Source organism: Lolium rigidum, chromosome 6, assembly GCF_022539505.1.
Source record: "Lolium rigidum isolate FL_2022 chromosome 6, APGP_CSIRO_Lrig_0.1, whole genome shotgun sequence".
In the NCBI taxonomy this organism is placed as follows: domain Eukaryota; kingdom Viridiplantae; phylum Streptophyta; class Magnoliopsida; order Poales; family Poaceae; genus Lolium; species Lolium rigidum.
The window spans coordinates 249,886,226-249,895,084 of record NC_061513.1 but is presented as its reverse complement, the minus strand read 5'-3'; the positions used below and the strand labels follow the sequence as shown (position 1 = coordinate 249,895,084).

General features: G+C 52.2%; 1 pseudogene; it reads left to right on the top strand.

Moving 5' to 3' along the window:
• The first annotated feature begins 1,709 nt into the window (after window positions 1-1,709).
• On the top strand, window positions 1,710-5,371 carry LOC124663933 (annotated as a pseudogene).
• Window positions 5,372-8,859: the final 3,488 nt, after the last annotated feature.

The window sequence follows — 8,859 nt, the reverse complement described above, 5'->3', positions numbered from 1 at the left end:
CGCCTCCTTCACAAACCTGGTTATCTCGGAGGAAGTTTCTGGTTTTAGAGTGCAAGACTCCCACTTCATAGCAACTAATCAATTTTCCTAACAACATATCCTCTATTTTGAGTTCTTCATGTTCATATGTCCAATTATATCGCTAGGAGGAGGAAAGTCATGTAAAACCACTACTTTTTATGAAAAGTGGGCATATTTCCGTTTCGAGCCCGCGACATAGGGAACACATGAAATCACGCCAAAAACCAGCGGAGACCCTATCTCTTTGGCATGTTTTAGATCCAGGGTTTCGATTTATGGTTTAGGTTTAGGTCTTGGGATTTGATCTAGGTTTAGGTCTGGGGTTAGACCTAGGAGAAAACAAGAAGATAAAATATAATGGAAAATGAAAGAGATACGGACGTGCATGAGCGGAGGCACTCAAAATTGATGAAGATTTTTTGGGGTTCTTATTTTATTCTTGGAGACGATTTTCTAGATTGATGGTACTGGCACAGCCTCCCTCTCCCAATCCCAATAGAAGTTGCGTTGAGGGGCCAATAGGTTCGATCGATCGCCCTTTAGCTAGGACTCCACCTCGTGGAGGGACCAACATGTGCATGTGGGGCCAGATGACCGAGAGAGGTGTATTTTGGGCCAGGTCAGCGAGAGAGGATGTGAGACCGAGTGATTAGGAGGGGTTTATGTGACAACCACGAAATATGTGCATGCATGATCGAATAAACAGACGTCCATGTTATTATTTTATGCCTTGGTCTTGAATAAGAAGTACACGATGCACGACTCACAATAGTGTGGAAGAAAAGGCGCTTCCTTTGTTAGCTTGATGAGTGTCGATCGAGGGCATGTATACAACTCTCACATCCTGATGTGGTCTCTCCCTCAGCAAATGTGCCAAGGAGTATGGACTCATGCTACTAGTTCTTTCAAATTTATTTAGGAGCAATTGAGATGGGAGTTGTGTTTTTTTTTTACAACTTACTACCTTTTTGTTAATTATGGATCAGTGTTATATTTGAGATTAAAAGAGGAAGTTAACATACTGGTGGTGGTGGATCATCTAACGAAAACCTCGAGCCGTTCGAGCTAGGTCATGAGGATTTCCATTCGCATACCGTGGTCGTGGTTCACATAATCAAATTGGATATTGAGAAGACATTAGATAGACGGTAGCAATCATCAATATAGTAGCTGCTACACGATGTGCTTGTGCTCCATTTATTATTTACCATATCTTAGAACATCTCCACCGGGCGCCCCCAAAATAGGCGCCGGCAGGGGCGCCGGCACTGCCGTATGGAGGCACCGGTAGAACATCCTCCATTTTGGGAAGTTGTTCCCACACCGACGCCCCTCATACGATAGTCCAAAAAAAATTCAGGTATAAAAAACATTATGAAAAATGAAATTCATACGAATTTAGACTATTTTTTATACAAAAGTGACTCGAATATGAACTAAAAAACTTTTTAAAAAATAAACTAGCGGTGCCCCAGGAAGGCGTTGTAGTCGAGGTTGTCCGCGTCGCCGCAGTCGTCCTTGTTGGAGAAGTCGAAGGACCAGTTGTCCTCCTCCTCGTTTGGTGCCGACAACTCAGAAGGACCGACGAGGTCAAGGAAGTTCTCACTGTGGTCCATGGCGGACCAGCCTCCGACTGCTTTCGGTTGAGCATGATCTATCAGTAGTCTTCCTCGACGGACCGGCTGACGATGAGGTCTTGCCCGGGGAACTCCTCCTGGTCGTCGCCCGAAGGAAGCGGATACGTGGCCGAGCGTGTTCAGCCACTAGCACTCGATGAGTCGGAGTGCGAGTGGCCCGATGTCGTCCTTGCTGGCGGCCTCTGTAGCGGCGGCGCCTCCGGCGCCATGGTTTGTGCCTGGGGTAGTAGAGTGGCATGTGCATGGGGTCGACGCCGTGGATCAGCGGGCGGTAGCCGCACTCCGCCAGCGTCGCGGCCTTGCCACCAGGGCCGACGGCCGAATGCGGTTGAAGCGGCCGACATCACTGCCGGCTGACGCGCGAGCTCGACGTCGCGTTCGTCTTGGAAATGTCGCGGCCACGTCGGGGAATTTTGCGCGTTGTCCGGCCGGCTTTGCTCGGCCGACGTATTGTGCGACCGCCTCTCGGTGATGAAGACGCGCACCTCCGATCCAGTTGGCGGCGACACGACATATCAGGCATTGGAGAGGTGCCACGCGTGCGGCAGTTTGAACTGCAGCGACACGGGTATGCGCTGCCAGTAGAGGACATTGGTCTCTTCGAGGCTCAGTTGCAACGATCGGAGCCCGCCGCTGGCGGCCTCGACATTGTGCGCCATCGCGAGGTGGTGGTGGATGTGTCGGCGGCATCTGAGATTGGTGGCGGCTGGTAGAGTTGGACGGCGATGGAAAAGAACCTAGCGTCGGCGTGAGACCAAGAATAGCGCCGGTCTCCAAATAGCTATCTATCGGGGTGGGTCGGAGGAAATGCTGTTAGCTAGTGCAGATATAGGAGGAGAAGTTAGTTTCTTTGGGAGGGAAAAAGGGCAGCACGTACACTAGGTAAGGTTGTAGCATACACCACGACTAGAAGTATGTTTGGACTTGTATTGCAACCTAGATATGGCAACCTAATCGATCAGGACTCGTACACGTATGTAGGCCGGGTCGGTCCTTTTATTTGCAGCAGTGAGAAACAAAATGAAATGACGGCCTGCATGGTGTCACGGAGGGAGAGCGAGAGAGAATGGAGAAAAAGGGAGCAAACCAAGACGTTACGTGCCATCGCCGGATCGTAGCATGGAGCAATAAATTCCGGCGCACAGTTAACACGCGTGCCGGCCTTTGCGTTTCTCCACGTCGCAATTAACAACCGCAAAATAAGGATGATGACTCCTCGTAGTCGCAGCGTTCCTGGACCAAGCGTCAACAAGCGACAAGGATAGCAAGGCAGGCGTACAAGGGTAGCAAGGCAGGCGCACACGAGGGACAGCGCCGAGAAGACCCGCTGACACCTGCTCACCTCAGCAAATCAAACCAACTACTCTCGTCTCGCTCCAAACAAAGCAGAGCAAGAACGCGAGACTTCCACCACGCACCACCTTTCCGCCGACCAAGCCAGGAATCCCGCCCCACCACCCGGATGGCCGCCGCTTCTTCCTCGCTCGCGCCGCCTGCTCCTCTCCCGCGCCTTCGCCTTCGCCGCCGCCGCCGGCCCGGCTCCAGCCAAGCGGGTGCTCCTGCCGGTCGCCAACGGCACGGAGCCGATCGAGGCGGCCGCCACGGCCGACGTCCTCAACCGCGCCGGCGCGCGGGTCACCGTCGCGACCGTCGCCTCGGCGCCCGCCGGGGACGAGGGCCTCCTCGTCGAGGCCGCCTACGGGGTAAAGCTCGTCGCCGACGGCCGCGTCGCCGACCTCGAAGACGAGGCCTTCGACCTCATCGCCCTGCCGGTGCGTCCGCCACTTCCCATCTCCGACCAACCACACTCTCAGTCTCCGTGCCCCCAAAATTGCTTCTTTCTTCAGTTAACAACCGCCCAGTCTGTGCCTTACTGTTCCATTGGTGTTCGCGCTCTCTGGAACTTCCAAATGTTTGCTCTCTGTAATTGATCCCGCTTGTTGACTCGGTGCAGGGTGGAATGCCGGGATCGGCTAATCTTAGAGATTGCAAGGTACTGGAGAAGATGGTCAAGAAGCATGCAGAGGAAGGGGGCCTCTACGGCGCCATCTGCGCTGCGCCGGCAGTGGCATTGGCCCATTGGGGCATGCTCAAAGGGCTAATCTTTGTGCTTTCTTCCCTAAGGAACTCCTGTGTTTCATGTACTGCTTTTGATAAACCGTTTGCAAGAGTAACCAATTGCAGCCTTCTCCTGACCTTGCTTTCTCTATCCTCTTGCAGTCCTTGTATGCCGACCTTAAAATAAAATGTATGTGATTACAAACCTTTTGTTTATGTTGATAATAAAACAATATGCTCGGATATTTCATAAACATAATAATACTGACTACAATTATTCATTGAGTGTATTTATTTGGTTACTGTGGAAGAGGATAGGCACAGACGTTCAAATGAGTTGTATAGTGCCTTAAATTAAATGTGTGTCTTCTTGTATTAACCTTTCAAAATATATTATAGCTAAAAAAACATATGTTATTAGTTTGCAAGTAATTGGCTCATATGAGAATTGACTGATATGGACAGCAGCTAGGAGCGGAATGTATTTGTTGAGGACCACTGTAAATACATTAGTCAATACGGCAGAGTTTGATATGATGCTTTACTGCTAGTAACACTTTCTTATTACGAAGTTTAATCTGAGTTGGGCTTAATATACATGCATCATTGTTTCTTCTATTATATCCCCTGCAGGTTCTTGTGCCGGTGGCTAATGGCTCAGAGGAAATGGAAGCTCTAAATTTGATAGATATCTTGCGTAGAGCAGGCGCAAATGTTATCGTTGCCTCAGTTGAGGATAAGTTGCAAATTGTGACCCGTCGCCACAAGTTTAATCTAGTGGCTGATATGATGTTGGATGAAGCTGCTAAAAAGGAATTTGATCTGATTGTCATGCCGGTACACAGCTGTAGAATTCTCTTTTTGTATAATGCAACATTTGAGAGCACTTCACTGACAATGGTGTCTGTTGCACACAGGGTGGTTTACTGGGTGCTGAAAAGTTTGCTAGTACAGAGAAGCTTGTTGATTTACTAAAGAAACAGGCAGAATCTAATAAACCTTATGGTGCAATATGTGCTTCCCCAGCTCATGTCCTCGAGCCTCATGGTTTACTGAAGGTACTCCCTTGTATAGTTGTATACCTTGATGACAATATGCACATCATGTGCATCATAAATCATTATGATCGTCCGGCGTCTTGTTTCCTGTAAAGAGCAGTAAACACATTACTACCAAAATTACTAGGTTAATTCATTAACTTTTAGGCTGAGTTGACTTGGAGGATTTTTCCATCATTGTAGGGCAAGAAGGCGACAGCATTTCCACCCATGGCACACCTGCTTACAGATCAAAGCCATTGTGAGAACAGGGTTGTGATCGACGGTAACCTTATCACTAGCAGAGCTCCAGGGACAGCGACAGAGTTCGCAGTGGCCATTGTTGATAAGTTATTTGGTCGAGAGAAAGCTCTCAGTATAGTGAAGGAGTTGATTTTTATGTGATTGCAAAGGAGCTGGTGTTATGTGTAGCGCAATCATGTGGATAACCTGTTAGTGATGCTCCTACGTACATATGCATGTGCTGCTCGGAACTGCCTATGCATTTGCTCGAACTACAGTCTGTAAATTGAGCAGCGGATGCACAGCATCTTTTCCATGCGCAAATGAAGTTATCTTCCTAGACTCGTCGAGGCACTGAGAAGCTGCAGTGAGTTCTCACAGCTGTTAATAAGCTGTTTGGTCTGAGAGAAATCTTTTGTCCTTTCTGCTCTGTATGTTGTAAGTTGTAACCTGTACACAAAAGTATAATAAGCTACGCGCTGCACTCTTCTTTTGTTAACACATGTGTATGCAACTGTAGTTCATCTGTTTGAGGATCTACCTTGGGTACAGATAAAAGCACTAAGTAACCGCATGTACCTTTGCAAACCATATGTTCCTTCTTGTTTATCAACCCATGCTATTTCTATGTGCCTTATATTTATGGTCTGCGAGTGCTTTGTTGTTGGAGGCCTCTTGTTCTTGCTTGGAATTGCCATTTCAGAACACTGCGAGAAAAGCTTAGTAGTCGTGAGCTCATGTGTATGAACTGGATGGAGCTTCCCTGCCCACTTTCTAGGCAATTTAACTGCAAATTTCTTTCCCTTCATCTATATTCACCCTTTCTAGAGCGATTTGTTTCTGTTTTTAAGCATCCTTCTGAATTCTGATTGGAAAAGTTCTACTGATACAAGATCTGTCCATTCCTCCCTGGCATCTGTCATGAAATAGCCCCATCTCTGAATATTTGCCACCTATGAATATTTTTTATTTCATTTTTCTGTAATATATGTTTCTTGAGTGAAACCGGAAGAGAGGGTATTGGGATACCCCTGTTTTCTCACCTGGGAAGAGAGGTCAAACCAGATCGAGCCGCTGTGGACTTGAAGAGACGCATACAATCCGAAACGGGAACCGAGCCAAGGCCGAGGGTTTTCAGACTGAAACCGAAACCGAGGGTACCCCGGAGGCCCCCGCGTTGCATTCCATAATTCCTTCCTTAATCCCATCGCCATCGGGCATCTGAGATCAACACACGCCATGCACCGACAACCGTTTCCGTCTCGTCCGTCCCGCCCAAGACTGCCGCACACATTTTCGACGAATCCTTCCGATCCAACAACGAGATGGCCGCCGCCGTGGATTCCCGCAAGCGCTGCGTCGCCGCGTTCCTGGACGAGCCGTCCCCGGCGCCGCCCCACCTCGCCAACAAGCGCGGTCGCTTTGTGCCCTGCGCCACCTCCATGGCTCCTTTGCCGCCGTTCGACGCGCTCGACGCCTTCCGCCGCGTGTTCCCGGACGCAGACCCCCGCGGCCTGGAGGCCTGCTTCGCCGCGTCGGGCCGCGACATCAACGCCGCCGTGCACGCGTACCGCGCCCAGCAGGCCAGGGACGCACTGGCGCACCACCTCGCCTCTGCGGCAGCAGGCGGCGACGACGAGCGCTGCGCCGCCGTCCTCGTGGAGCAGATGGGCGCGGCGACCGACGTGGACGACGCCAAGAACCGCGCCACGTGGATGCTGGGACAGGAGCGCCACCGCAGAGCGCGCCGCGCACGAGGAGACGGCTGTTAGCATGATCACTTGTGTTATAGCTAGTTTAGCTGCATGTTTGTTTTTCCTTTGCGTGTACGTGCCATGGGTACGGTACACTGCTGCATGTGTGCGTGTGTGAGCATGCCCACGTCGTGCGCTAGGCCGCCGGGCACACGACCTCCTCTAGCACAACGTGGGATGGCACGGTAGGGGCTGGGAGTGGCGTGAGTTTAGGATCGATCGCTAGTTGATCCTCTTTGCATGTAGCCTGATATAAAGGAATGAGAAAAAAGAAAAGCCGCAGTTAGTGTGCGCGGCACAAAAATTCCCAAGTGTCAAAACATTCAGATAGCGTTGAGTTTCAGGTTAGCAGCCGCAGATCGCCGTCCGGCGACGACAACGGCGAGGCTGCGTGAGGAGAACGCTTCGCTAAGGGAGCACGCGGAGCGTGGCGGGGCGGAGACGGCGATGCTGCACGTGGAGAACGCCGCGCTGAGGGAGCGCGCGGCCGCGGCGGAGCGCGACGGCACGGTGCTAAAGCGCGGCGTGCTGGCGCAGCAGCGACGGTACGAGGAGATGGAGAGCGACGCGGCCGCGAAGAAGAAGAAGGCTGCGGAGCTGGAGATGTCCAACTACGTGCTCAACGCCTCAACGTCCGGCTGAGGGACGCCGATGGCTGCCGCTTCCAGGCAGCGTACCGTGGGCCCGATGTGTGCTAGCTAGGGCTCATCTAGGGCCCCACGTGAAGTTTACTAGTATTAAATCTGAATCCGTTGGTTCGTATGTGTAGATCACCATGGATCGATATTGCGCACTATCGATCGAACGGGCCAAGTGGGCCGAACCCAACACAACCGCCCACACCGTTCCTGGCTCCCTGCCAATACATGTTTGTTTATTTTTATCCCAAATACTAAAAAGTGCTTGCATGCTATTTGTCCAACCGAGCACTCAGTTATGGACCGTCGGATGCGTCCTGGATGGGATGATTGCGCGTCGCGTCCTACCCAACGTCCCGACCGAAATAATCTGCCCCCGACCGAACCCCACCTGGGTCCTACCTGGCGTAGCGCCCCCTTCTCTCTCCCTAAAATCGTTCCCCATTTCTCTGTCTAGGGTTTCGTCGGCGCCGGACGATTTCCTCGGTGCGGCAGGGGGCGTGCGAGGGAGCAGGCGCTGAGTTCGTCGGGGAGCACGAGTGCGCGCTGGATGGAGGAGTCCTCGTCGGCGAAGGGCCAGCTCTGCGGTAGCGCGGCGAGCTCTGTGTCGAGGGGCAATACGACCGGTTGTCCGCGGCGTCCCACCTCCGCCTCCACCTCGCCGGCCCAGTGCCCATTCTCTTCCACTTGCACCGCCTCCCTCTCCCCCGCCACCAAAACTGCGCCTCCTGAAGTCCCCAGCCCCGGCGTCCTTTGCTCTGCGCCTCCCCGCCTCCTCTCCTCCGCCCCGCGCTGGGCCTCTGTCGGCGGCGCCGAGGAGGAGGAGGAGGACGGCGAGGGAGCAGGAAGCCTTATGGGAGAGGACTCAGCGGTGTTCCGACTAAGCGACCAGCGGGTGTTGTCCTGGGCCTACTTCAGCGGATCCTCGACATGGTGCTCTATGGGCTAAACGTGCTCTTGATCGATCAGGCCGCCGGGTTCAGGACTGCTTCCTCGACGACGTTGGCTCCATCTCAGACAATCGCGAGGTGGGTTGATCCGCCCACATAATTCTCTGCTAGTACTACTCACTGCATATTCTGAGACATTCATTCATTCCGCTATGGTTCCTGCTGCTATCTAGGACAGTACTACACCAATTGTATCATGTCTGTGATGGAATTGGAGACGAGCAAGATCTACAAATGACGATATGGGAGCAGACAGCCATAGCATTATAGTGACTTAGTGAGAGCTGTTCTGATGGCATCAATATTCATGGCGTTGCTTTACACTGGTGGAAAAAGGGCCTTTGGTCGCGGTTCGCAACTGCCATTAGTCGCGGTTGCGCAACCGCGACCAAAGGAGCTTTAGTCGCGGTTGCTTAAGAACCGCGACTAAAGGCCCGTCCACGTGGGCGCCAGGCGGCCGTCGGGGCGGAGGACCTTTAGTCGCGGTTCTTCTGGCCAACCGCGACTAAAGGCCGCCGCAG